The sequence below is a fragment of the Mirounga leonina genome, unplaced genomic scaffold (assembly GCF_011800145.1).
Source record: "Mirounga leonina isolate KUSES-001 unplaced genomic scaffold, KU_Mleo_1.0 Mir_178, whole genome shotgun sequence".
In the NCBI taxonomy this organism is placed as follows: domain Eukaryota; kingdom Metazoa; phylum Chordata; class Mammalia; order Carnivora; family Phocidae; genus Mirounga; species Mirounga leonina.
In genome coordinates, this window is record NW_023270464.1 from 1,497,457 (window position 1) to 1,522,859 (window position 25,403).

Consider the following 25,403-nt stretch of genomic DNA (forward strand, 5'->3'; position numbering starts at 1 on the left):
GATCTGCATGGTGGGTATCATTATATTCTCAAACTACCAATAAGGGAACTGGGACCAGAGAATTGAAATTGAAATGTATTGTTCAAAGTCACCCAACTAGTAATGAGGGGCCCAGGATTTGAACTCAGAGCATTTGGCTTTAAAATTCCATCTTACCCACTCACTTTAGCCAATCTCAGGCTTCAATTTCCTAGGATGGACATAACATACAGGTTGATAGCTGACCAGTCATAGAGATCAAGATATATGCCAAGTATCAAACAAATGACTCACTCTCTGAGAGCAAAGAACAAGGGCTGAGATGACCCAAGAAACTTTCAGTGCTATGCACACTCACAGATTCCTGGAACCCAGTAAATTTGGAGATAGTCATCTGCATGGAGATGGTTTCATATATGGTTGGTATAGGGTAATGTGGACTCAGTGATGATAACATATTGGGTACTTTTAGAAATAATCTGACTTTTACCTTCTTACCAACTCCTGTGGATATTCTCACCCTTTGCCTTGCAACAGGAAAGAGGATGGGGATGGCTCATTTACCAAATGATGGAAAAGCACTGGGAACAAGACAGCACAGATGATGTCCTTCTTATTAACATAGAATGAGGAGTCAGAGATCTCAGCCCAATGCTACCTCTGCTATGGCCAACCACAAGCTGAATGAAGACCTATGTTTGTAACAGCCTATGTCTAAGACCCTAGCATCTCTGTGATACCATACATTTGGAAAGTCTCTCTTTGTACTTATTAAAAAGATAAAAAATGTGTTCTTAGGCAATTTTTAGCCCCTAAAATAATGGGAATGAAGGTTTGTTCACACATCCTTGTTTAAAGGCATTAAGATAAATCCCTTTTCTTATCTCTGTAAGAAACAAGGACATGGTGAGCTGTTATTAAGGCATTTGGTCAGGGCCCAGAAATGACAGATTTCTGCCCTCCTCCACTTCTTCAGAAGAGGTACCCACTGAAGACAAAGGCAGAGAGCATGGGCAGATGTGAGGCCCAGGCCTGAGTGTGGGTGGGTAGAATGATTTAGCTCTGTACCTGGCACATCTAACCTTAGTCACCTTAAGCCAAGATGCAAGTCTCAGCCCTAAATCCTCTGGTGTGAGGAAAGCCCCAGCACAGAATTCTGTGGGAATGGCAAGGAAGAGGGTACACAATTGGCTTCTACCAGCCACCCATGAAGCGGCATCCAAGAGAAGGAGATCCCTGGGCTACTTGGAGTATTTTGGGCCAACCATGTGACTCCTCCAGTAAGAAGTGAAGAGGGACACCTTCTACTGGGATTGGGTCCTCCTGATATCTACTTCTTGGCTTGGAAGAGAGAATCCAAAATGGTAGCACCCGTGCTCTGGCCAACTTCCTCCAAGGCAGCAACTCCCCAAATCAACTGTGCCAGGCTCAGAGCAGGCATGGTCCCAGCATGTGGATCTTCAATGGTGAAGTACCATTCCTCAACATCCTCCAAAAGTGCTCATCTTCCATGAAAAACAGGTGAGGGGAAGGGATTAGGACCTGGGCCCTATGTGGAATCTAACATACCAACCTCATCCTCTCTTTTTTAAACTAAAGCCCTCATCTTGGACCATTCTTCTGCCATGGTGTACTGCATGCAAAATGGGAATTGTGCAAAGGGAAAACTGTTTGTTTCAGTGGAGCTGCTGATGAGTGATACACTGTGAGGGAAATAAGGGCTATGGGATCAGAATTTCCTCCTCTTCTTTCTACAAACAGCCCTCACTCTGTCTGTCTGCATCCCTCTTCTGGCTCATTGCTCACCTGTGTCCTGATTCCCAGCCTCCTCAGGGGTCTTGAACTATCCACGCCCTCACCCCTGGATGCTGCCTGTGTGTTCAAGCCCCTCCCATGAAACAAACCCCCACTCATACTTGGAATAAACCCTGGCCAGCTGCCCCTCTCCTTACTGGGGAAAGTCTCCATAGAATTGCTTTACTCACTGACACCATTTCCCAAATGCCCCCTTTTGGGCAGGTTTTGAAATATCCCCTTGTCAAATCAGCTGTTGCTATGGTCACCAATGTCCTCTTTATTTGTAAGTCCAAAGGACATTTTATGTTTAGTTTTCTCTTGTGGTTAGGAAAACAAAACAAAACAAAACACAGAACCGATCATTTTAAACACTTTTGAATGTGTAACTCAGTGGCATTAAGTACATTTACAATGTTGTGCAACAGTTACCACTATCCATCTCCAGAACTTTTTCGTCTTCCCCAATTGGAACTTTATCCCATTAAACACTAGCTCCAGGTTTCTCCTTCCCCCAGTCCTTGGCAACCACCACTCTACTTTCTGTCTCTCAATTTGACTATCCTAGGAACCTCATATAAGCCGAATCATACGGTATTTGTCTTTTTGTGATGGCTTATTTCACTCAGCATAATGTCCTCAAGGCTCATCCATGTTGCAGCATGTGTCAGAATTTCCTTCCTTTTCAAGGCTGAATAATATTTCATTGTACGTTTATGACAGAGTGTTTACTGGTCACCTTTTTAAGGTCGCTTGGATTGCTCTCTCCTGTTGGCCGTCATGACTCATGCTGCTGTGAACATGGTATGCACAAAGGACATTTTTATTTTTTATTTATTTATTTTTAAGGTTTTTATTTATTTATTTGAGACAGAGAGAGTGCACAAGCAGGGGGAGCTGCAGAGGGAAAGGTAGAAGCAGACTCCCCACTGAGCAGGGAGCCCAATACAGGGCTCCATCTGAGGACGCTGAGATCGTGACCTGACCCGAAGGCAGACACTTAACTGACTGAGCCACCCAGGCACCCCACAAAGGATGTTTTTAAAGCTTTGTCCTATTTGGCCAATTACAGTCACCTGCATGGCTGGCTGTTCTCTTCTTTCTTCTTTATGAAATATTCTCTTTTCTCAACTTCCATGACACTAGACTTCCCTCAGTTTCTGGCTGGTACTTCTCTTTCCTTGAAGTGGTGTCATCTTCCAGGTCAGTCATCTCTGCTCCTCTTCTTTTTCAGCCTCTCTCCACAGACCACTACATTTACTCTGCACCCTTCCTGCCTCTGCACAGGTGACATTCCTGTGTGTCCAAATGCAAACCTCTAGCACAGACTGTAGTCTTCCCCACAAACAGCTGTTCTTCTTCTCTCCCCTTCCTCCTCCTCCTTCTCCCTCCCATTTCTTCTTCCTCCTCATCTTCCTCTTCTTCTTCCTTCTTCTCCTTCTTCTCCTTCTTCTTCCTCTTCTTCTTTTCCTCCCCATCCTTCCCTCCTTGGATGTTCTCATCAAGCAATGCATTTTTAATAGTAAAAAACAAGCTTTTTCCCTTTGGAACCAGCACCAGGCATTTTGTGCATGCTTCATCCCCATTTCTCTATTCTAAAGCTGGGTAGACTTACCCAGTCATACACAGCTTTCTCCTCTCAACTCTGGAGAACACCGAGCCCCACCCTGTGATGTTCTTAGCCTTTATTCACACCCTTTTCATTCTACTGTGCAAAGGCAGAGCATTAATTGGTCAAGTAAAATAGAGTCCTGCTACTGCTTTTAATGTCAACTTCCCTTCAAGCAGAAAAGTGGGCCATTGTGGAATGACAATTGAAGATGATGGCAACAAAAAACTTAACTCCTGGAAGCCAGCACTTCTGCAAATGATCAAAAGAAGGAGATTCAATATCACCCTCCAATTCAAGACCCATTTTCTTCCCCTCCTCCTTCCACCATTTCCTCTCTCTCCCCACCTCTGCTGTCCCCATTCTTCCCCTCCCCCTCCCCATTCTTTGTGCCCTGCTCAGTGCTGCCAATAAGCAACTCCCCCTCATACCTGGGTCCACACTTCCTCCACTCCTTGGCAGGATTTCCTCATGGTAGAGATATAGAGATGGAATTCCTAAGGCCACTCCTGCAATACCCTTTTGGTTGTCCCACCCTCGTGTACTCTCATCCAGATATCTAACCTGCTGATCACACAGCTGTCAGGTATTCTGAACCTCATATACCTTCTTTTCCTGTTTCTCCTTGTTTTGACACTTCCATGGCTCCTGGTGCTCCACCTATGAAGATATATCCCAGGAGGTTGTACAGTCCACCCTGTCTAATCTTTCTCACACATGGTCCAGAAGAGCATCCTCTGTGCTGCAGACTCACATTTGTATAAAACCTGGTTTTGTTTTGTCACACCCCTCCTGCCACAGGACCTTTGCACTTGCTCAAGCTCATGCTTCTCCCACCTGATTGTGTTCATTATCTCTCATCCTGGAGGTCTCAGCTTGCTTTAGTGACACCTTGCTGACCTCTCAGACAAGGTCAACCCCCAGATGATAGGATTCTAAGGCCTCACATATCTTTCAATGTGAATCATCACAGCTGCTATTACATCTGTATTTTTGTGATTATTTTGTGAGTCAGTTTCCTCTATAAATGGTGGGCAGTCTGAGGGCAGGAGCAGTATTGAACTGCTCACCATAGTAGTCCAAGTGCTTAGCATGCTCCAGTGCAGATTAAACTTCTTAGACTATCATGAATCCTTATGTGCATGTCCTTGGGGGGCACATTTTTTTTTTTAAATTCCTGTCTGGCAGTGCATTGGGTTCTCCACTAAGGCCACCTTGGGTGAGGCCAAGACATCTCAAGACTTCTGGGAGACATACCCAGTTTCCCCTTGGCTAGCCCTGTCCCTGCATGGGGTTCCTTTCAAGCACATGCACATCATTGTAATTGGCCTGTGAGCAGGAATTCAGCTCCTGCTAGTGACAGTACCCCTCAGGCATGTAGTTAAGTGCTCCAATAATCAATGTGATAGAAAAAAAGGGAGTCCTGATGAAGGGAACTTCCAGGAGGTTGCTTGAGGTGGGCAACCAGCTAGCAGCATCTGGTCCTGGGCCAGATGGCTGGAAAGTCTGCCTAATCAGATGGTGCCATAGGCAGGCTTTGTGGTACAAAGGTCATAAATAATAAGAGTGACAGAACACAATGGGTAGGAAATGTGCAAATTAAGAACTGTTTTACTGGAGGCAGGCAGATTACATTATATACTTCTAAACTGGTGTTTTGCTTTCTTTAGCATAGAAATGAATGTGCATATTACCTTAGATTTACACATTCTAATTTAAAAGAGTTTAAACCAGCAGAAAAGCATCCCTCCCAGGTTAAATCCTTCCTCTGAGGCTGCTCAGAGGCAGTGGACCTGATATATTCCTTTCCCTTCTTAAAACCAGGAGCCTACATGAAGCTCCTGGTGACCCACTAGGGTACATGCCTTAGCCAAACTGCTTTTTCATATTGTTATCCCACTAGCTTTCTCTCCTTTCCCACGGACAGCTCCATTGCTACTTCACCTGTATGATATTATCCTTTCCAAGTTCTCTCTGTAGAATCTTTCTTTGCTGCCAATGGGAAAGAAATATTGAATTTCCTTCTTTTGATCATTTGCTGAAGGAGGAGTGCTGGCTTCTGGGAGTTAGGTTTTCATTCCCATCATCTTCAGTTGTCATTCCACAATGCCCACTTTTCTGCTTGAAGGGAAATTGATATTAAAAGCACAGTATAATGAAAGGGGTGTGAATAAAGGCTAAGAACATCGCAGGGTGGGGCTCAGTGCTCTCCAGAGTTGAGAGGAGAAAGCTGTGCATGACTGAGTAGGTCTGCCCAGCTTTAGAATAGAGAAACAGACATAAAGCATGCACAAAATCCCTGGTGCTCTTTCTAAGGCAAAGAAATTTGTCTTTGACTAATATTAAAAATTCAGCGCTTGATGAGAACATTATTTTGCTAAGGCCCACACCAGTCAGATATGCCTGATTGTTTTTGGTCCTTTCCTTGTCCACATAAGGGCAATGAAATGGGTCTCAGTGTCTGGTTAATGACTATTCTATTAATCCCTAGTGCTTTAGCCTTATGGTGAATTAGAAACTAATTATCTCCCTGTTGTACAAAATGCTGACAGAATATGGACACTGTGCAAAGATATTGGTTGTATGCATTGTAGCAACAGCTTGAAAGATATTGGCTTTTTCCTCAATTCTACAGTGCTTCAAATAGAATTTGGTAAAAGTTATTTCTAATGTAATCCTTTATGTATGCAGCTCAATTTATAATTATACCTGGAAGCCACAAGTGTTGTGTAAGGCTTAAAATTAGCAGTATGTGCTGCCTTGATATCTGACAAAGTTGGGAAGACCTTGAATGGCCTAACCACAAGTCCTCTATCCACTCTGCTTCCAAGAATAAGGTTGCCTAGCCAAACAACTCCAAATGGACCACGTGCAGGTCCTGTTTATCCTTGAGTGGTTGGCTTCAGTTCCTGGTTAGGCTGTTGAATTATTCAAACAAACAAATCTCATCCTCAAGTGGAAACTAAAGCCACTTCACCCTCTTCTTACTACAAAGCCTGCTTTTCACTCTGTTCTCTAGTGCAGCTCTTGTATGTACTTACATGTTATTCTGTGTCCTCCTCTCCAGACTCTGGCATATGTGACTAATAAACTGCTGACAACCTCATCTATCCAGTGTTGGGTGTCCTGTGTTCAGTCATCCCCATAAGCCGAGGGTAGGAATGGCTCAATTACTACTAAGGGTGAACTTTAAGTTATCCTTGGCTATGTGACCAGTTTTATGATACAGTAATAGCCACATGGGATAGCTCCAGCAACTGCTAGTGGGCCTGAAGTTGTGGCACTGTGTTATCTCTCTGTCACATGTTGTCATCTCTTCCCACCCCAAAATACAAGATGAGAACTGTTAATTCTACCACAGCATGGCCTGTCTTCAGATTTGGCCTGTATGACATGTGGTCTCTGAATCTCCCTCATGAGAAAACAGCAGCAAATCAGCACCCTATCTGGTCATCACTTGAATCCTGATTACCAGGATCACTATGGTTAATGAATGTATTCTGGTGACCATCACTGACTGCTTGAGGAAGCCATACAGATGTGGTTTGTGATGGTGCATCCCTAGGACAGGCCCACAGATGGCCCTTTTTGAGATTTGCTAGACAAGGAGGCCACCACCCTGGAGGAATTAAACATATCACCCCAGGGGCCCAATTGTTATTGTTCAGGAAAAGAGTAGGGACTTTTTCTTGTGCTCTTGCTCCCTTGATGTTCTGTGTAGGCTCTCCTGACTCCCAAGGATGTCCAAGTGCATATCTAAGGGAGCCCATGGCCCAGGCAATGATGATAAAAAAGGAGCAGGCAAAACATTTGGTATTCAACTATTCTCTCAATGTAAAGCCCCTAGCCAATGTGCCTGTACTTTGCTTAAGACTTCTTACCAGCCCAACAAAAGACTAGCCTAGTGATCACAGTGCTTGACTGTCCATGTCCATGTCATAGATGAAATGACAACTGGATGTGGACCCTGACCCTGGTGAAATTGACTGGAATTTCCTGGAGGAAGAGGTGGGGCACTAAGAACCCAAATTTTTCCTGTAACCCTCAGAAGATCCTCACTATGGGTAATTGAACAGAGACATAAACCAAAAATTCTGACTTTATGCAACTAGAAATCCAAAATACTGAGGGAATTTGGGGAGAGAGAAAGAGAGAAGAGGAGGCCCACACAGGATGAAAAGGTGAGGCTGCAGCAGGAGGTGGTTTTAATGTATCCACCTCTGGATTGTGGGCCCAGTGCTCTTTCACTGCACCACTCCACTGCCCAGCCTCTGTCACCACAAGATCCTGATCCCAAAGGTTTTAGAGAAAACATCCAAGGCAGTCAAGGGCACAGTAAAGGAGATAATTCAAGCCCAATATAAGCTCAAGGTCCTTAAACCCTATAAAGTAACCTTTGTCAAGAAGAGCCTCCTAAACCTGACAATAGTGAGTTGAAGCTCTCTGGCAGAAACAAAACAAAACAACAAAACAAGACAAAACAAAACAAAATTAAAACAAAGCTCCACAATTTGACCCAACTGGAACTTCAAAGTTTAATGAAAAAATGTATACAACAAAAATATAAAAGAACTTTTGTGTCTTTATGATACACATTCTGAATTAACTTTATATCTGCTGAAGTTAATTGGCAATTGGCAAACATTCATGGCCCATGCATATTTACTTTTTAAAAAAACTGTCAACCTGTTTTCCAGAGTCTGTACAACTTCACACTTCCACCAGTGATGTGTGAATGAGCTTGTTCCTCCTCACCAGCATTTGGTGTTGTCACTCTTGCATGTTTGCCATTCTGATAGATGTGTACTGCATAAATCCCTCTTCCATTTTAGCAGGAAGTAGCAAGTCCCCGCTTTCCCTGAATACTTGTCTTTGCATTGTTGGCTCTGAGGGGTCACATGACTACCTTGAACCAGTTACATTTCCATGTTTTGTACACATAGGCTAAGAGTGAAGGAGCACTTCTTTTCCCAGAGGAGAAAAAGCATATGATTGCTAGAAAGTAAATGGATGCTCAAGTCCAAGAAACAAACAACACAGAAAAAAATAGTTTTCTGCAACACCTTGTTCACAACATCCCTCAGAGAATTCTATCTTAAGAGGGCTTAATCCTGGGGGAGGAAGGAAGGATGGCAGAGGAGTAGTGGACCCTATTTCAACTGGTTCCCAGAATTGAGCTGGATATCTACCAGACCAGTCTGAGCACCCATGAAACCAGCCTGAGATGTAAGAAGATCTGATCTCTACAAACAGAATATCACAGGTGGTTGGTTTTGAGGTACGAAGCGGGGAGCCCTGATTTTGCAGGCAGATATCAGAGGGTAAATGGCAGCGGGAGGGAGCCTGGCCGTGGGGATCCTACACCACGGTGAGTGACAGCCTTGCTCGCTGGGGACGGGGCACAGACTTGCAGACCGGTAGCAGCTGGGAAATGACTTTAGGGCAGCCCCCAGGGTGGAAACCCAGAGCAGCGGGGTCGCATGGGCGAACTGGGAGCAGCTGGTGGTTTTAGAAGCACAAAGGGCAGAGACGTGCCTCAACCTGGAGGCAGGAATGGGGATGCTGCGGAGGGGTGCACAACCCAGGACGCTGCAGTTTATAGCAGCACAGACAGAAACAAAGATGGTGTGCCCTGGAGAGCTCAATGAAGAACAGACTGCGGTCTCTCTGCTCTGAGGCAGAGGGTTGGAAACGGTCTCTTCTGCTCTGACTCTTGAAAGAGACACGGAAAGCCACCAGGGAAAGCCGCCAGAGAACAAAAGCCCCCAAAACTGATTCCTGCTGAGCCCATCCCCACCACAGTGGGGCAGGGCAAATCTCCTCAAACAGGGTTGCCTGAGTAACAGAGCAGCAGGCCCCTCTCCCAAAAGACAGGCCAGGAAAACAAGAGGCCAGCAACTCTAAGGTCCCAAGAAAACAGGTGCATCTTGCTTAGGTTCTGGTCAATAATTAGGACTCTATACATTCCCTCAAACACCCATCAACAGAATGACTAAGAGGAGAAACCCCCAAAATAGAAAAGACTCAGAGATTATGACTTATGCTGCAGATTTACAAATGGATGCAGATATAACCAAGATGTCGGAGATGGAATTCAGCCTAGCAATTGTGAAGACAATGGCTAGAATGGAGAAATCAATTAATGGCAACATAGAATCTCTAAGGGTAGAAATGAGAGGTGAATTGGTAGAACTTAAAAATGCTATCAGTGAGTTCCAATCCAATCTAGATAATCTACCAGCTAGGGTAAGTGAGGCAGAAGAACGAATAAGCGACCTGGAAGACAATATAATAGATAAAAAAGGAAAAGAGGAGGCCAGGGAAAAACAACTCAGAATCCATGAAAATAGAATCAGAGAAATAAGTGACACCATGAAGCATTCCAATGTCAGAATAATTGGAATCCTGGAGGGAGTGGAGAGAGAGAGAGGACTAGAAGATGTATTTGAGCAAATCGTAGCTGAGAACTTCCCTAATCTGGGGAATGAAACAAACATTCATGTCTTAGAGGCAGAGAGGACCCCTCCCAAGATCAAGGAAAACAGGCCAACACCCTGGCATGTAATAGTAAAACTTGCAAATCTTAGAACCAAGGAAACCATCTTAAGGGCAGTTAGGGGGAAGAGATTCCTTATGTACAGAGGGAGGAACATCAGAATAACGTCAGACCTATCCACAGAGACCTGGCAAGCCAGAAAGGCCTGGCAAGACATATTCAGGGTGCTAAACGAGAAGAACATGCAGCCAAGAATACTTCATCTGGCAAGGCTGTCATTTAGAATGGATGGAGAGATGCAGAGCTTCCAAGACTGGCAGAAACTGAAAGAATATGTGACCACTAAGCCGGCCCTGGAAGAAATATTAAAGGGGGTTCTATAAAAGGAGAAAGACCCCAAGAGTGATATACAACCGAAATTTACAAAGACAATCTATAAAAACAATGTCGTGATAGGCAACATGATGACAATTAATTCATATCTTTCAATAATCACTCTCAACGTGAATGGCCTAAACACTCCCATAAAATGGCACAGGGTTGCAGATTGGATAAAAAGACAGGACCCATCCATATGCTGCCTACAAGAGACTCATTTTGAACCTAAAGATAGATCCAGACTGAAAGTGAAGGGATGGAGACCCATCTTCCATGCCAGCGGACCTCAAAAGAAAGCTGGGGTATCAATTCTTATATCAGACAAATTAGATTTTAAACTAAAGTCTGTAATTAGAGACACAGAAGGACACTATATCATTCTTAAAGGGTCTATCCAACAAGATCTAACAATTGTAAATATCTATGCCCCCAACATGAGAGCAGCCATCTACGTAAGCCAACTGTTAACCAAAATAAAGATTGAAAAATAAATATTGATAACAATATGTTAATTGTAGGAGACCTCAATACTCTACTCTCAGCAATGGACAGATCATCTAAGCAGAAAATCAACAAGGAAACAAGAGCTTTGAATGATACACTGCACCAGATGGACCTCATAGATATTTACAGAACATTCCACCCTAAAACAACAGAATACTCATTCTTCTGGAGCGCACATGGAACTTTCTACAGAACAGTCCACATACTGGGTCACAAATCACGTCTCAACTGATACCAAAAGATTGAAATTATTCCCTGCATATTCTCAGACCACAGTGCTTTAAAACTGGAACTCAATCACAAGAAAAAATTTGGCAGAAATTCAAACACTTGGAAGCTAAAGACCACTCTGCTCAAGAATGTTTGGGTCAACCAGGAAATCAAAGAAGAACTTAAACAATCCATGGAAATCCGTGAGAAGGAAAACACATCAGTCCAAAAGCTATGGGATACTGCAAAGGCGGTCTCAAGTGGGAAATACATAGCCATCCAAGCCTCACTCAAAAAAAATAAAAAAATCCCAAATTCACCAACTAACTCTACACCTTAAAGAACTAGAGAAAAAGCAACAAATGATGCCTAAACCACGCATTAGAAGAGAAATAATTAAAACTAGAGCAGAGATCAAAGAATTAGAAACCAGAAACACAGTAGGTCAGATCAATGAAACTAGAAGTTGGTTCTTTGAAAGAATTAATAAGATTGTTAAACCACTGGCCAGACTTATCCAAAAGAAAAGAGAAAGGACCCAAATTAATAAAATTATGAATGAAAGGGGAGAGATCACGACTAACACCAAGGAAATAGAAACAATTATTAGGAATTATTATCAACAACTATATACCAATAAACTGAGAAATCTGGATGAAATGGAGGCCTTCCTGGAAACCTATAAGCTGCCAAGACTGAAACAGGAAGAAACTGACAACCTGAAGAGGCCAATAACCGTAACGAGATTGAAGCAGTGATCAAAAACCTCCCAAAAAACAAGAGTCCAGGGCCTGATGGATTCCCTGGGGAATTCTACCAAACATTCAAAGAAAAAAGAATACCTTTCTACTAAAGCTGTTTCAAAAAATAGAAACAGAGGGAAAACTTCCAGACTCATTCTATGAGGCCAGCATTACCTTAATCCCCAAACCAGGCAAAGACTGCATCAAAAAGAATTTCAGACCAATATCCCTGATGAATATGGATTCCAAAATCCTCAACAAAATCCTAGCTAATAGGATCCAACAATACATTAAAAGGATCATTCACCATGACCAAGTGGGATTTATCCCTGTGATTCAAGGGTGGTTCAACATTCGCAAATCAACCAATATGATAGAACACATTAAAAGAGGTGGGAGAAGAACCATATGGTCCTCTCAGTTGATGCAGAAAAAGCATTTGACAAAACACAACCTCCTTTCCTGATTAAAACTCTTCAGAGTATAGGGATAGAGCAAACATTCCTCAAGTTCATAAAATCCATCTATGAAAAACCCACAGCGAATATCATCCTCAATGGGGAAAAGCTGAAAGCCTTTCCCTTAAGATCAGGAACACGTCAAGGATGCCCACTCTCACCACTACTGTTCAACATAGAGAAGTCCTAGCAACAGCAATCAGACAACAAAAAGAAATAAAAGGTATTCAAATTGGCAAAGAAGAAGTCAAACTCTCTCTTTTCACAGACGACATGATGCTTTATGTGGAAAACCCAAAAGACTCCACCCCCAAGTTACTAAAACTCATACAGCAATTCAGTAATGTGGCAGGATACAAAATCAATGCACAGAAATCAGTTGCTTTCTTATACACTAACAACGCAACTGTAGAAAGAGAAATTAGAGAAATGATTCCATTTACAATAGCACCAAAAACCATAAGATACCTCGGAATAAACCTAACCAAAGAGGTAAAGGATCTATACTCTAGGAACTACAGAACACTCATGAAAGAAATTAAAGACACAAAAAGATGGAAAAATATTCCATGCTCATGGATTGGAAGAATAAACATTGTCAAAATGTCTATGCTGCCCAGAGCAATCTATGCCTTCAATGCCATCCCGATCAAAATTCCAATGACATTTTTCAAAGAGCTGGAACAAACAATCCTAAAATTTGTATGGAATCAGAAAAGACCCCGAATTGCCAAGGAAATGTTGAAAAAGGAAAACAAAGCTGGGGGCATCACGTTGTCTGATTTCAAGCTATATTACAAAGCTGTGATCACCAAGACAGCATGGTACTAGCACAAAAACAGACATATAGACCAGTGGAACAGAATAGGGAACCCAGATATGGACCCTCAACTCTATGGTCAAATAATCTTTGACAAAGCAGGAAAAAACATGCAATGGAAAAAAGACAGTCTCTTCAATAAATGGTGCTGGGAAAATTGGACAGCCCCCTGTAGAAGAATGAAACTCAACCATTCTCTAACACCATTCACAAAGATAAACTCAAAATGGATGAAAGACCTCAATGTGAGACAGGAATCCATGAAAATCCTAGAGGAGAACATAGGCAGTAATCTCTTTGGCATCACCCACAGCAACTTCTTTCAAGATACATCTCCAAAAGCTAGTGAAACAAAAGCAAAATGATCTTTTGGGACTTCATCAAGATAAAAAGCTTCTGCACAGCAAAGGGAACAGTCAACACAACAAAGAGGCAACCCACAGAATGGGAGAAGATATTTGCAAATGACACTACAGATAAATGGCTGGTATCCAAGATCTATAAAGAACTTCTCAAACTCAACACCCCAAAAACAAATAATCAAGTCAAAAAGTGGGCAGAAGAGATGAAAAGACACTTCTCTGAAGAAGACATACAAATGGCTAAAAGACACATGAAAAAGTGTTCGTCATCATTAGCCATCAGGGAAATTCAAATCAAAACCACATTGAGATACTACCTTACACCAGTTAGAATGGCAAAAAATGGACAGGGAGAGAAACAACAAATGTTGGAGAGGTTGTGGAGAAAGGGAAACCCTCTTACACTGCTGGTGGGAATGCAAATTGGTATAGCCACTTTGGAAAACATGTGGAGGTTCCTCAAAAATTTAAAAATAGAGCTACCCTATGACCCAGCAATTGCACTACTGGATATTTACCCCAAAGACACAGATGTAGTGAAAAGAAGGGCCATATGCACCCCAATGTTCATAGCAGCAATGTCCACAATAGCCAAACTGTGGAAAGAGCTGAGATGCTCTTCAACAGATGAATGGATAAAGAAGATGTGGTCCATATCTACAATGGAATATTACTCAGCCATCAGAAAGGATGAGTACCCAACTTTTACATCCTCATAGATGGGACTGGAGGAGATTATGCTAAGTGAAATAAGTCAAACAGAGAAAGTTAATCATCATATGGTTTCACTTATTTGTGGAACATAAGGAATAGCATGGAGGACATAAGGAGAAGGAAGGGAAAAATGAGGGGGGCGGAATTGGAGGGAGAGATGAACCATGAGAGACTATGGACTCTGAGAAACAAACAGGGTTTTAGAGGGGAGGTGGGAGGGGGGATTGGTTAGCCCGGTGATGGGTATTAAGGAGGGCACGTACTGCATGGAGCACTGGGTGTTATCTGAAAACAATGGATCATGGATCACCACATGAAAAATCAATGATGTATTGTATGGTGACTAACATAGCATAATAAAGTTAAAAAAAAAAAAAGGAATTAAAAAAAAAGAGGGCTTAGTCCTGAGTGGATGTGCTAACAGAATTCAAAACTGTGAATTTTGAAACACAGAACACTCTATAGTTTGAGGTGCTGTAGTAGGTTCTGTGTTAGAGAGATGACAAGGAGTAGTCTGGACCTGCTGTGGATGGTCCAGTTAGCCAGTCAGTGAGACAGAGTAGAGAACAGGCAAACAGGGAAGTTATTTGTCACTTACACAGTAAGGCTGCTGCCTTAAGGGTCTCTTTCTGAGGACCAATTGAATATGTGCAGTGGGAACATCAAAATGTGGGTCATTTGTCCAGGTACATTTCACAACAGTTTCCTAGATTTGAAAATTATACAACCCCCTAATGTTCTCACCAGTTTAAAATCATCTTGTTCCTTTGAATTCCTCAGCTGCTTTGGTAATGTAGTCAACAACAAATTCATATGTAATGGGCGATAGTTCACATGCTTTTATTACTTTCAAAAGATATGTTGTTATTATATCCAAAGCAAGTTTTCTTCATTTGAAAATTACTTTCCTGGGACATTATTAAAGAATCCAAGCTTCAAATTCTGGAATGTTGATTGTGTAGTTCATTTGTTTTATTTATAAGGTTGCTGGTCTTTTACAGCCCATGTGAGTTCCTCTGACTCAACTTGGACGTGACCAAGTAGTCACACTCTCCACAGGGAATCACTTATTAATTCAGTGATAGCCACTGAAAGCATGTTAGCACATGCAATTCACAAGAGTGGTTATTTTGAGGCTCCTGAGTGAATCCAGTAAACTTCCTTGAGCCTCAGGGGGAAAATTTTTGTTTTGAACTGTGCTGAGTCTAGAAAACTTGTTTCAATCTTCAGTAACAACACTCAAGAGAAAAGACATTGGCTACAATCTTGAATTAGATTTAGCAAATCCAGTGAGTTGTGGAAGAAGGATTTATTACACCTATTTGAGAGTATCTAGGATGTTGTCAAGGACTTCAATATGCACCCCTTAAACTGAATTCTTTAAAGGGAAATGAATAGTTCTGCTCCTTGGAGGTGGACTTGTAGAGGAAACACAGTTCTGGGTGCTTGATTCATGAACTTGTGGGTGAAGTTAACCAGTCAAGGGAGCACCTATACAGGTTATGAAGAGAAAGGAAAAGTTGGAAACTTCCATTTTTGCCCAGATACTGTTTCACTCTATAGTAGATGCATTACTCAGATATTTAGTATTGTAACATGATCGGCTCTTAAATTCTGTATTTCCTGTCCCCGAGCATTCTAAACATCTCGTTTTCTACCACCAACGATAGATATTTTCCTCCACCATCAACATACAATGAACTCTAACCATAATCTCTGATAAAAACGTACACACATTGACTGCTCATGCATACATGGGTGTCAGTAGCCCTATTTGCCCCAGCAGCAGCCAGCAATCACTACATACCCCAGACACGTGTCTTTCTTGTCCTTGTTTGGAAAGATTGCTCTTCTCCATGTGCTTGCCTTTCGATTTTCTAAAAGACGTCCTTGTTCATTCCTCTGTCCTCCTCTCCCTTTGCCCTCACCCTGTCTTCTGCTTGCATGTTGGCTTCTCCTTGGCTGTGATTCACTGCTTTCCTCTATTGCCTTTGGTGACCCTCAGTTCTTGCCAATCCCCTCCAGTGGAGCCAGGTGTGAATCTCAAAAGTTTTTGGGTATCTTTGGAAAACATAGGTACATCTATTTCTATTCAGTGTTTACCTACTACAGGCAAAGCATCATCTCTCCACATAGGAAGCCCAGCAGGGTACCATCACAAGGAGCGACTGAAAATTTATCCATCCTTGGCTCTTTGGTCTTGGCTTATGGCTGCATTCCTTGTCCTCCCCTCATCCTGCTGAGTGACATCCCATGTCTTCAACATCAAAAGCAGTCCTTTGGACCTCATGCTAACCCTCCCTTGATGTTCAAAAGGGATGTGTATTTTGTTTTCAGAAGTGACCCTCCTGTGAAGTGAAGTACTGTAAGCTGGGGAAACCTTTAGGAAATAAAACCAAAGGATTGTCCCATTAATTGCTCTGGGACTGTGGTCATCTCTCAGTGTGTTGCAGATATTCAGAGTTATTTTTACAGAGGCAGCAAGCAGCCTCGATGAAGTTTCAACTTCCTTGATCTCAAGATACCTCTGTTGATTAGATTTTCTTCCCTTAGACACTATTGTTACCAGTGTTGCTTCCATTTCCTTTGGGAAACTTCTCTGGGCATTTTCTGTGATTATGCTTGACATTCAAAAATCTGGCACTGAATCACTCACATTTTGACATGCAGCTGACATTTTAATTCTGACATCAGATTTCACAGAGGGTATTCTTTCTATATTGTAATATAAAACAAGCACCATAAGATTGGCCTAAGCCTAAAACAAAGCCGGATGCCATATGAAGTGGAACCCTGTTCAAGGTCACTACTTTCAGCTTTGTCTCCAGTCTTCCATGGGGTCATTGTGAAGTTGGTACCAGGGAACAGGAGGTCTTATTCTTGTATTCAACCTTGGCAAAACCTCTTCTCAAGACTCTTGAGGATTGCTGCTTGCTTTCCTGAATACACTCTGGGGATTTGACTTTATCCTTTCTTCTGAGATTAAGGGTTCTCTCAGTGAAGACACATTTGACTTTCTATGGGATGTGTTTTTCATTGTTGATACTTCATACCTCCAATAAGCATGAAATGAGAGTCTGCCTGCATTTTGCTTGCCCTGGGAAGTGCAAAAAGCTGAGGGAATACCCCAGTAGAGTTCCCCTCTTTTTGCCCTCATCTCCTCTCTCTTTTCTTTTTCAATTGAGCTCTAGAGCAGCGATATAAAATGTCTGTGGCAGAGACAGCTACTTGTTCCCTGAAGTCTCTGCAACTGGGCACATGAGACTGGATGTCAGACCTTCCCTTGAGGAGAAACGTGACTGAGCTTTGATCCATGAAATGTAGGTCAAAGGATGTGCATTGATTTCAAGCATGGTCCATGTGAATCACCTGCTATTTTTCATTCTTTCTCTTAACACAAGTGCAGTTATTCTCTATTTGACCTAATAAATCCATTCTCCACCCTTGCATTCCCTGCTGTGTGTGCTAGGAAGCTGACACTTTCATTGGGCTTCTGGGCTTTCTGGCTTCAGATTGGGTTCAACCAACTGAGACAACAGCAGGAAACTGAGGATTGGTGGAGGGAAATGTCAGGGTGTCAGGCTGACCTGATCTGCTCCTGCCTAATGTGGGTCTGGTGATGGCTGCATTCCCCCCTGGCCAAAGCTCCTACCAGATAGCCCTCCTTCATGGCTCCGGCTCCAACCATCCTCTGGAAACAATCTTGTCTCCTCTTGTCTATACCAACATGGTCATTGTTTCTATCCCTGGGTATCACCCCAACCTTAGCATCCCTTGTTGGGTCATTACCCTGCCTGTATCTCTATGGACTGCTCCTTCATTCAAATTTGGTCACTTTGAGAGTGCCATCTGTTTTTTGTCAGGATTTGATTTATACTGTGATTGGAACCATGAGTAGCTCCAGAAGCCGATCCTGAAAAGGGAATTCAAGAACTCAATTGTCCATATGTTTGATGAGGGATTACAGGACCTCTCTGGTGGGGGAAAGGCAATACTGGTGACTCCTGTGTGCAATAAGGTGCTACAGGAGGGCCAGGCTGGGGAAGGTGAAGTATCTTGGGCACACAGTACCTCAATGATGCAGGGTATAGAGCAATGGGAAACCTGCTTCTTACAGTTCTAGAGAGCCTTTATAAAATGAAGGTCAAGGTTAGGATTGATCACCCAACTAAAGACACTGATAGAGCTCTGAGAACCATTATGGAGGCAATAAAAAATATCATATATCATGCATTAAAAGGTATGTGGTAACAATAGAGAAGGGATGATGGTAACAATAGAGGAGGTAAGACACAGGTTCAGTCTTGCCAAGGAATGAGTTTAATGGTACCTGTGGTGAGGAAGCCTTTTCTGAGTGCCAAAGCTGGGTGTGATTTGTCTTTGCTCTAGAATTTGTCCTGGTAGCACTCATTTTTCACTCTGGCACAGAAAACCAGTTTTTGTTCTTGGCACTCAACTCACTCCAGTGCAAAACTCTGCTTCGTATGGAAGGCAGAACAACATCCAACAACATCTACCTATATTTACTGATGTGGAAAAATGCTGAGCTGTGATGATATGATGTCATATGATGAATACAAGCAATATCTGAGTGAGTGTGTGTTTGTGTGTGTGTGTGTGTGTGTGTGTGTCCGGAGATCAGCAAGAATACTCAGTGAAACAGAAAATGTAGTTATTCCAAATTAAAACCTCAATGAGATACCACCTCACACCAGTCAGAAGGGGTATAACAAGTCAGGAAATGACAGATGTTGGTGGGGATGCAGAGAAAGGGGAACCCTCCTACAGTGTTGGTGGGAATGCAAGCTGGTGCAACCACTCTGGAAAACAGTATGGAGGTTCCTCAAAAAGTTGAAAACAGAACTACCATATGACCCAGCAATTGCACTACTATTTACCCCAAAGATACAAATGTAGTGATCTGAAGGGGAATGTGCACCCCAATGTTTATAGCAGCAATGTCCACAATAGCCAAACTATGGAAAGAGCCAAGATGTCCATCAACAGAAGAATGGATAAAGAAGAAGTGGTATATATATACAATGGAATATTATGCAGCCATCAAAAAGAATGAGATCTTGCCATTTGCAATGATGTGGATGGAACTGGAGAGTATTCTGCTGAGCAAAATACGTCAATCAGAGAAAGACATGTATCATATGACCTCACTGATATGAGGAATTCTTAATCTCAGGAAACAAACTGAGGGTTGCTGGAGTGCGGGGTGGGGTGGGAGGGATGGGATGGCTGGGTGATAGACACTGGGGAGGGTATGTGCTATGGTGAGCACTGTGAATTGTGTGAGATCGTTGAACCGCAGACCTGTACCTCTGAAACAAATAATACATTATATGTTAAAAAAAAAGAAGAAGAAGATAGTAGGAAGGGAAAAATGAAGGGGGGGGGTAATCGGAGGGGGAGACAAACCATGAGAGACTATGGACTCTGAGAAACAAACTGAGGGTTCTAGAGGGGAGGGCAGTGAGAGGATGGGTTAGCCTGGTGATGGGTATTAAAGAGGGCACGTACTGAATGGAGCACTGGGTGTTATATGCAAACAATGAATCATGGAACACTACATCAAAAACTAATGATGTAATGTATGGTGATTAAGATAACATAATAAAAAAATAAAAAATAAATGAAAAAGAAGAAAATGTAGTTATGTTTAAGTAATGGGTTTTGAGGGTTGGTTTACCCAATTATGTATAGATATAGTAGAATGAATTTGCTCCATGAGATTGTAATATTGTCAAATCATAACAAGTGATTAAGGTCATTTTGAAAATAAAAAGAAGACATTTGTCCTTTTACTGCTGTTGAGTTTCTGCAGCTGTGCTCTACAGAGACCATGCCTCAGAGGTGAGCTGAGCAGGCATGGGCTCACCCTGCTGCTCTGTGAAAAGGACAGGGGCATAAAACAAGCCTGCAGTCTCTTTGACATTCCTTCCTTACTCCATTGAAAAGGCTTCCAAAAAGTCTACTGATCCTTGAGAACCAGGAGGATTCTATCTTGCCTCCCCTTTGCACTGTCAGGGTTGGCCCAATGTGGCATGTGCTTGGGTTGTGGCCCCTACCACTTAGCCATGAGGCCTTGACTTTAGTAGGGGGTGAGGACTGAGGACCTGAGAGGTCAATGAAACGGGAGTAATTGAAAGCCCAAAGGAAAAAATGAGGAAAGAAAGAAGAAAATGAAATATTAAAAAGACCAGATTTTAGCTCTCCAAACATTCAATAAAATGATTTTTCTGATACCTCCACACCTAAATGCTCTATAATAGCTACTTTTAAAAAATCAATGATCAGGGGAATAAATGATGAGCCTACACTTGTTGGCTAATGGAATTTTGTAAACATGAAAAGAAGATATGAGCTCAATTTCTATTTCCCTAGACAGTTATTTTCCACATCCTTCCTCCATCTAAGATTATTCTTTGTGATTGTATAATAAAGTAAGGGATTAAAAAATATTAAATGTACAGCGTTTAATAAAAAAGTGAATATTTTTATAGTTCTATTCACTAACACATATTCTACCAATATTTCCTATTATTTTTACATGGCATATTCTACATTCTTTTTGTAATTTTATATCCATATTTTGGCTTAGAATTCTAAAAAAATTATTTCACTGAACATTGTAAGAGGAGGATATTATACATGACTGAATTTTAAGCAAGTTTTCCTAACAATTTCATATTCTATTCTGTAGCTATATCATAATTTATCAAATCATTTTCCTTTTGGGAGGATTTTAAATGATTATATACATTTTCAAATAAATAATGTTTTAATAATATTAAAGTATTTAACATTTTTTTAGGATAGATTCTCAGAAGTAAAATTACAGCTCTTAATCATATCAATATTTTAAAGATAGTGGATACAAACTGCCAAATCACTTTCAAGTATGTTCTAGCATTCATTTTAAATATACTTCCGACCAATATCTGAGAGTCTCCTTTGTGTTAGACATTGAGCTAGGCAGTGGAATACAGTCATGAGCAAACATAGAAATTGGAGCAGGCAAGGTAATGAAAAGCATAGAAATTTAACAAATAACTCTACAAAATAAGCATTATAGACAGAGCTAAATGCTGAAAGAGATCAGATTGGGATACCCACCACTCTGAGCCTCCAAGACTTTCTCAGCAGAAACCAAGAAGATCCCCCAAATCTGCATGATCACAACAGTCCTGCCTGTTCTCTCAGTGTAGAGGGACCAGTTCCATTACACCCTTTATCCTTGTTGGTTTTGGTAACACAGGGACACAGACTAATCAATGGTGGCTGATTTTTTTCCCACATGTATATGGTCCCTGGGGTGGTGAAGGCATAGTGGTCCTTGCTATCTGCCCTTCCTTGCTTCTTCTGGACCAATATCTTCCCTTCACCCTAAGAGCCTCCAGCTTTCCATCTTCTGTTCAGCAGTATTTCTGCAACAATAGCTCTCATTTATCCTTTGTGAATTTTATTTTCTGGCTCACTAACATTTACTCCCCAGCTATTTTTGTCATAATTCTATTTTCTTCTAACCCATCTATTATTTTATTTTATTTTTAAAGATTTTATTTATTTATTCATTTGAGAGAGTGAGAATGAGAGAGAGAGAGCACATGAGAGGGTGGAGGATCAGAGGAAGAAGCAGACTCCCTGCAGAGCAGGGAGCCCGATGTGGGACTCAATCCTGGGACTCCAGGATCATGACCTGAGCCGAAGGCAGTCACTTAACCAACTGAGCCACCCAGGTGCCCCTATTATTTTATTTTTAAGTAGTACAAAAGAATATCAAGCAAAGAAAGACAAAAAAAAAAAAAAAAAACCCCAAAACCAAAAGAAATTAGGCATGGCTATGTTAAAAGCAGATAAAATAGACCCCAAGACAAGGAGTATTACCAAAGATAGAGACACTTCATTCTGATAAAAGGGTCAATTTATTTTTCTTTTTCAACATTTCCTTGGTGATTCAGGGTCTTTTCTGATTCCATACAAATTTTAGGATTGTTTGTTCCAGCACTTTGGAAAATGTCATTGGAATTTTGATTGGGATGGCATTGAAGGTATAGATTGCTCTGGGCAGCATAGACATTTTGACAATGTTTATTCTTCCAATCCATGAGCATGGAATATTTTTCCATCTTTTTGTGTCTTTAATTTCTTTCATGAGTGTTCTGTAGTTCCTAGAGTATAGATCCTTTACCTCTTTGGTTAGGTTTATTCTGAGGTATCTTACGGTTTTTGGTGCTATTGTAAATGGAATCATTTCTCTAATTTCTCTTTCTACAGTTGCATTGTTAGTGTATAAGAAAGCAACTGATTTCTGTGCATTGATTTTGTATCCTGACACATTACTGAATTGCTGTATGAGTTTTAGTAACTTGGGGGTGGAGTCTTTTGGGTTTTCCACATAAAGTATCATGTCATCTGCGAAAAGAGAGAGTTTGACTTCTTCTTTGCCAATTTGAATACCTTTTATTTCTTTTTGTTGTCTGATTGCTGTTGCTAGGACTTCTAGTACTATGTTGAACAAAGTGGTGAAAATGGGCATCCTTGACGTGTTCCTGATCTTAAGGGAAAGGCTTTCAGCTTTTCCCCATTGAGAATGATATTTGCTGTGGGTTTTTCATAAAGAACTTCCCAAACCCAACACCCAAAAAACAAATAATCAAGTCAAAAAATGGGCAGAAGATATGAAAAGACACTTCTCTGAAGAAGACATACAAATGGCTAAAAGACACATGAAAAAGTGTTCTTCATCATTAGCCATCAGGGAAATTCAAATCAAAACCACATTGAGATACCACCTTACAGCAGTTAGAATGGCAAAAATGGACAGGGAAAAAAACAACAAATGTTGGAGAGGTTGTGGAGAAAGGGGGACCCTCTTACACTGTTGGTGGGAATGCAAATTGGTATAGCCACTTTGGAAAACAGTATGGAGATTCCTTAAAAAATTAAAAATAGAGCTACCCTATGACCCAGAAATTGCACTCCTGGGTATTTGACCCAAAGACACAGATATAGTGAAAAGAAGGGCCATATGCACCCCAATGTTCATAGCAGCAATGTCCACAATAGCAAACTGTGGAAAGAGCTGTGATGCCCTTCAACAGATGAATGGATAAAGAAGATATGGTCCATATCTACAATGGAATATTACTCGGCCATCAGAAAGGATGAATACCCAACTTTTACATCCACATGGATGGGACTGGAGGAGATTATGCTAAGTGAAATAAGTCAAGCAGAGAAAGTGAATTATCATATGGTTTCACTTATTTGTGGAACATAAGGAATAGCATGGAGGACATTAGGAGAAGGAAGGGAAAAATGAAGGGAGGGAAATCGGAGGGAGAGATGAACCATGAGAGACTATGGACTCTGAGAAACAAACAGGGTTTTAGAGGGGAGGGGCATGGGGGGATGGGTTAGCCCAGTGATGGGTATTAAGGAGGGCACGTATTGCATGGAGCACTGGGTGTTATATGAAGACAATGGATTGTGGACCACTACATCAAAAACTAATGATGTATTGTATGGTGACTAACATAACATAATAAAATTAAAAAAAAAAAGGTCAATTTACCCATAAGATACAACAAATTTTAATGTGCATGCACCTATTCAGAGTTTCAAAATCCATAAAGAAGAGCTGATGGCAATAAAAGGACAAATTTACAATCCTAAATCTGGACTCTCAGCATAGAATCAATAGAACAATACATCAATAAAGACATGGTTATGAACACAACAACCAACCCTATTGACTGAATTGATAATCATAAAAACACCGAATCTCTGTCCTGCAGAATCTTTCTTTCCAAGTACACCTGGTACATTCACCAAATAGATTCAATAGAGTTAAAGGATTGAAATAAGGCAGAATATCTTTTCTACCTACAGTGGAATTAAATCAGAAAATGATGACGATATCTAGGATAGACTTCAAATAAAATGTAAAGTAATTTAGAATATATTTTAAATTAAATGATAGTGAAAATACAACATATCACAATCTGTTGATATGCTAAAACAGAGTGCACAGGGAAATTTACAGTTTTAAATGATTTTATTGGAAAAGAAGAAAGGTGTAAAAACAATGACCTAATGTTCTATCTCAAGAAGCTAGACAAAGAATACAATAAACCCAAACAGGTAGAAAAAAAAAAAAGAAGAAGCAAAAATATATGCAATAGAAGACAGAAAAAAAATAAAAAAAAAAAAAAAGCCAAAAGCTGATTTATCTAAAATAAAAACTGATAAACCTTTAGCTAGTCTGAAAAGGAAAAACAGCAACACAAATCACTGATATTAGGAATAAAAGAAATTTCAAAGACAAAAATATAATAAGCAAAATATTATAAACAACTTATGGCGACATATTTGAAAACTTAGGTAGGATAGGCAACTTACTTTATAAATACAACTTAAAAGGAATACTGGAGGTGGGAAAAATATGAATATATCTGTATCTATTAAAGAATTTGAAATCATTACCAAATACATTCCCATCAAGCACACTCCAGACTCAGAGAGTTTCATTGGTGAATTCTATCAAACATTAAAACAAGAAATAATACTAATTGTATTCAAATACTTCCAGAAAATATGGGTGGGGAACAATTTTTTAACTTATGAGGCCAGAGTAACTTCATCACCAAAGGCTGAGAAAGAAATTATGAAAGGTAAAATTTCTGAAAAAAAATCCCTCATGAACATAGATAGATACAAAATTACTCAACAGTATAATAGTATATTGAATCCAGTAACATGTAAAATAAAAAATGCATCAAGAGTTGGGTGATTCCCAGAAATACACAGTGTGTTTAACATTCAAAATTCCATCAATGTACATGCCACATTAGGGAGTAATGAAAACAACCACATGACAAACTACAATGACTGGTAAAAGCATTTGAAAAGAAGTCAATACCCATCAGTGACAAAAACACAAGCAACCAGGAAACTTCATAAATTGGATATTATCTACAAAACGCCTACAGCTGATCATGCTTATGTTGAAATATCAGTGCTTTCCCATGTTAAGAATGGAGATAAAGGAAAAAATTCCCACTATCACCACTTCTATTAAATACTGTGCTAGAGTGCTCGTCATTGGAATAGACCAAGCAATAAAAGGAATTAAGTTTTTATTTAATTTTTTATGTTAATCAACATACATTACATCATTAGTTTTTGATGTAGGGTTCCATGATTCATTGTTTGTTCATAACACCCAGTGCTCCATGCAGAACGTGCCCTCTTTAATACCCATCACCAGGCTAACCCATCTCCCACCCCTCTCCCCTCTAGAACCCTCAGTTTGTTTCTCAGAA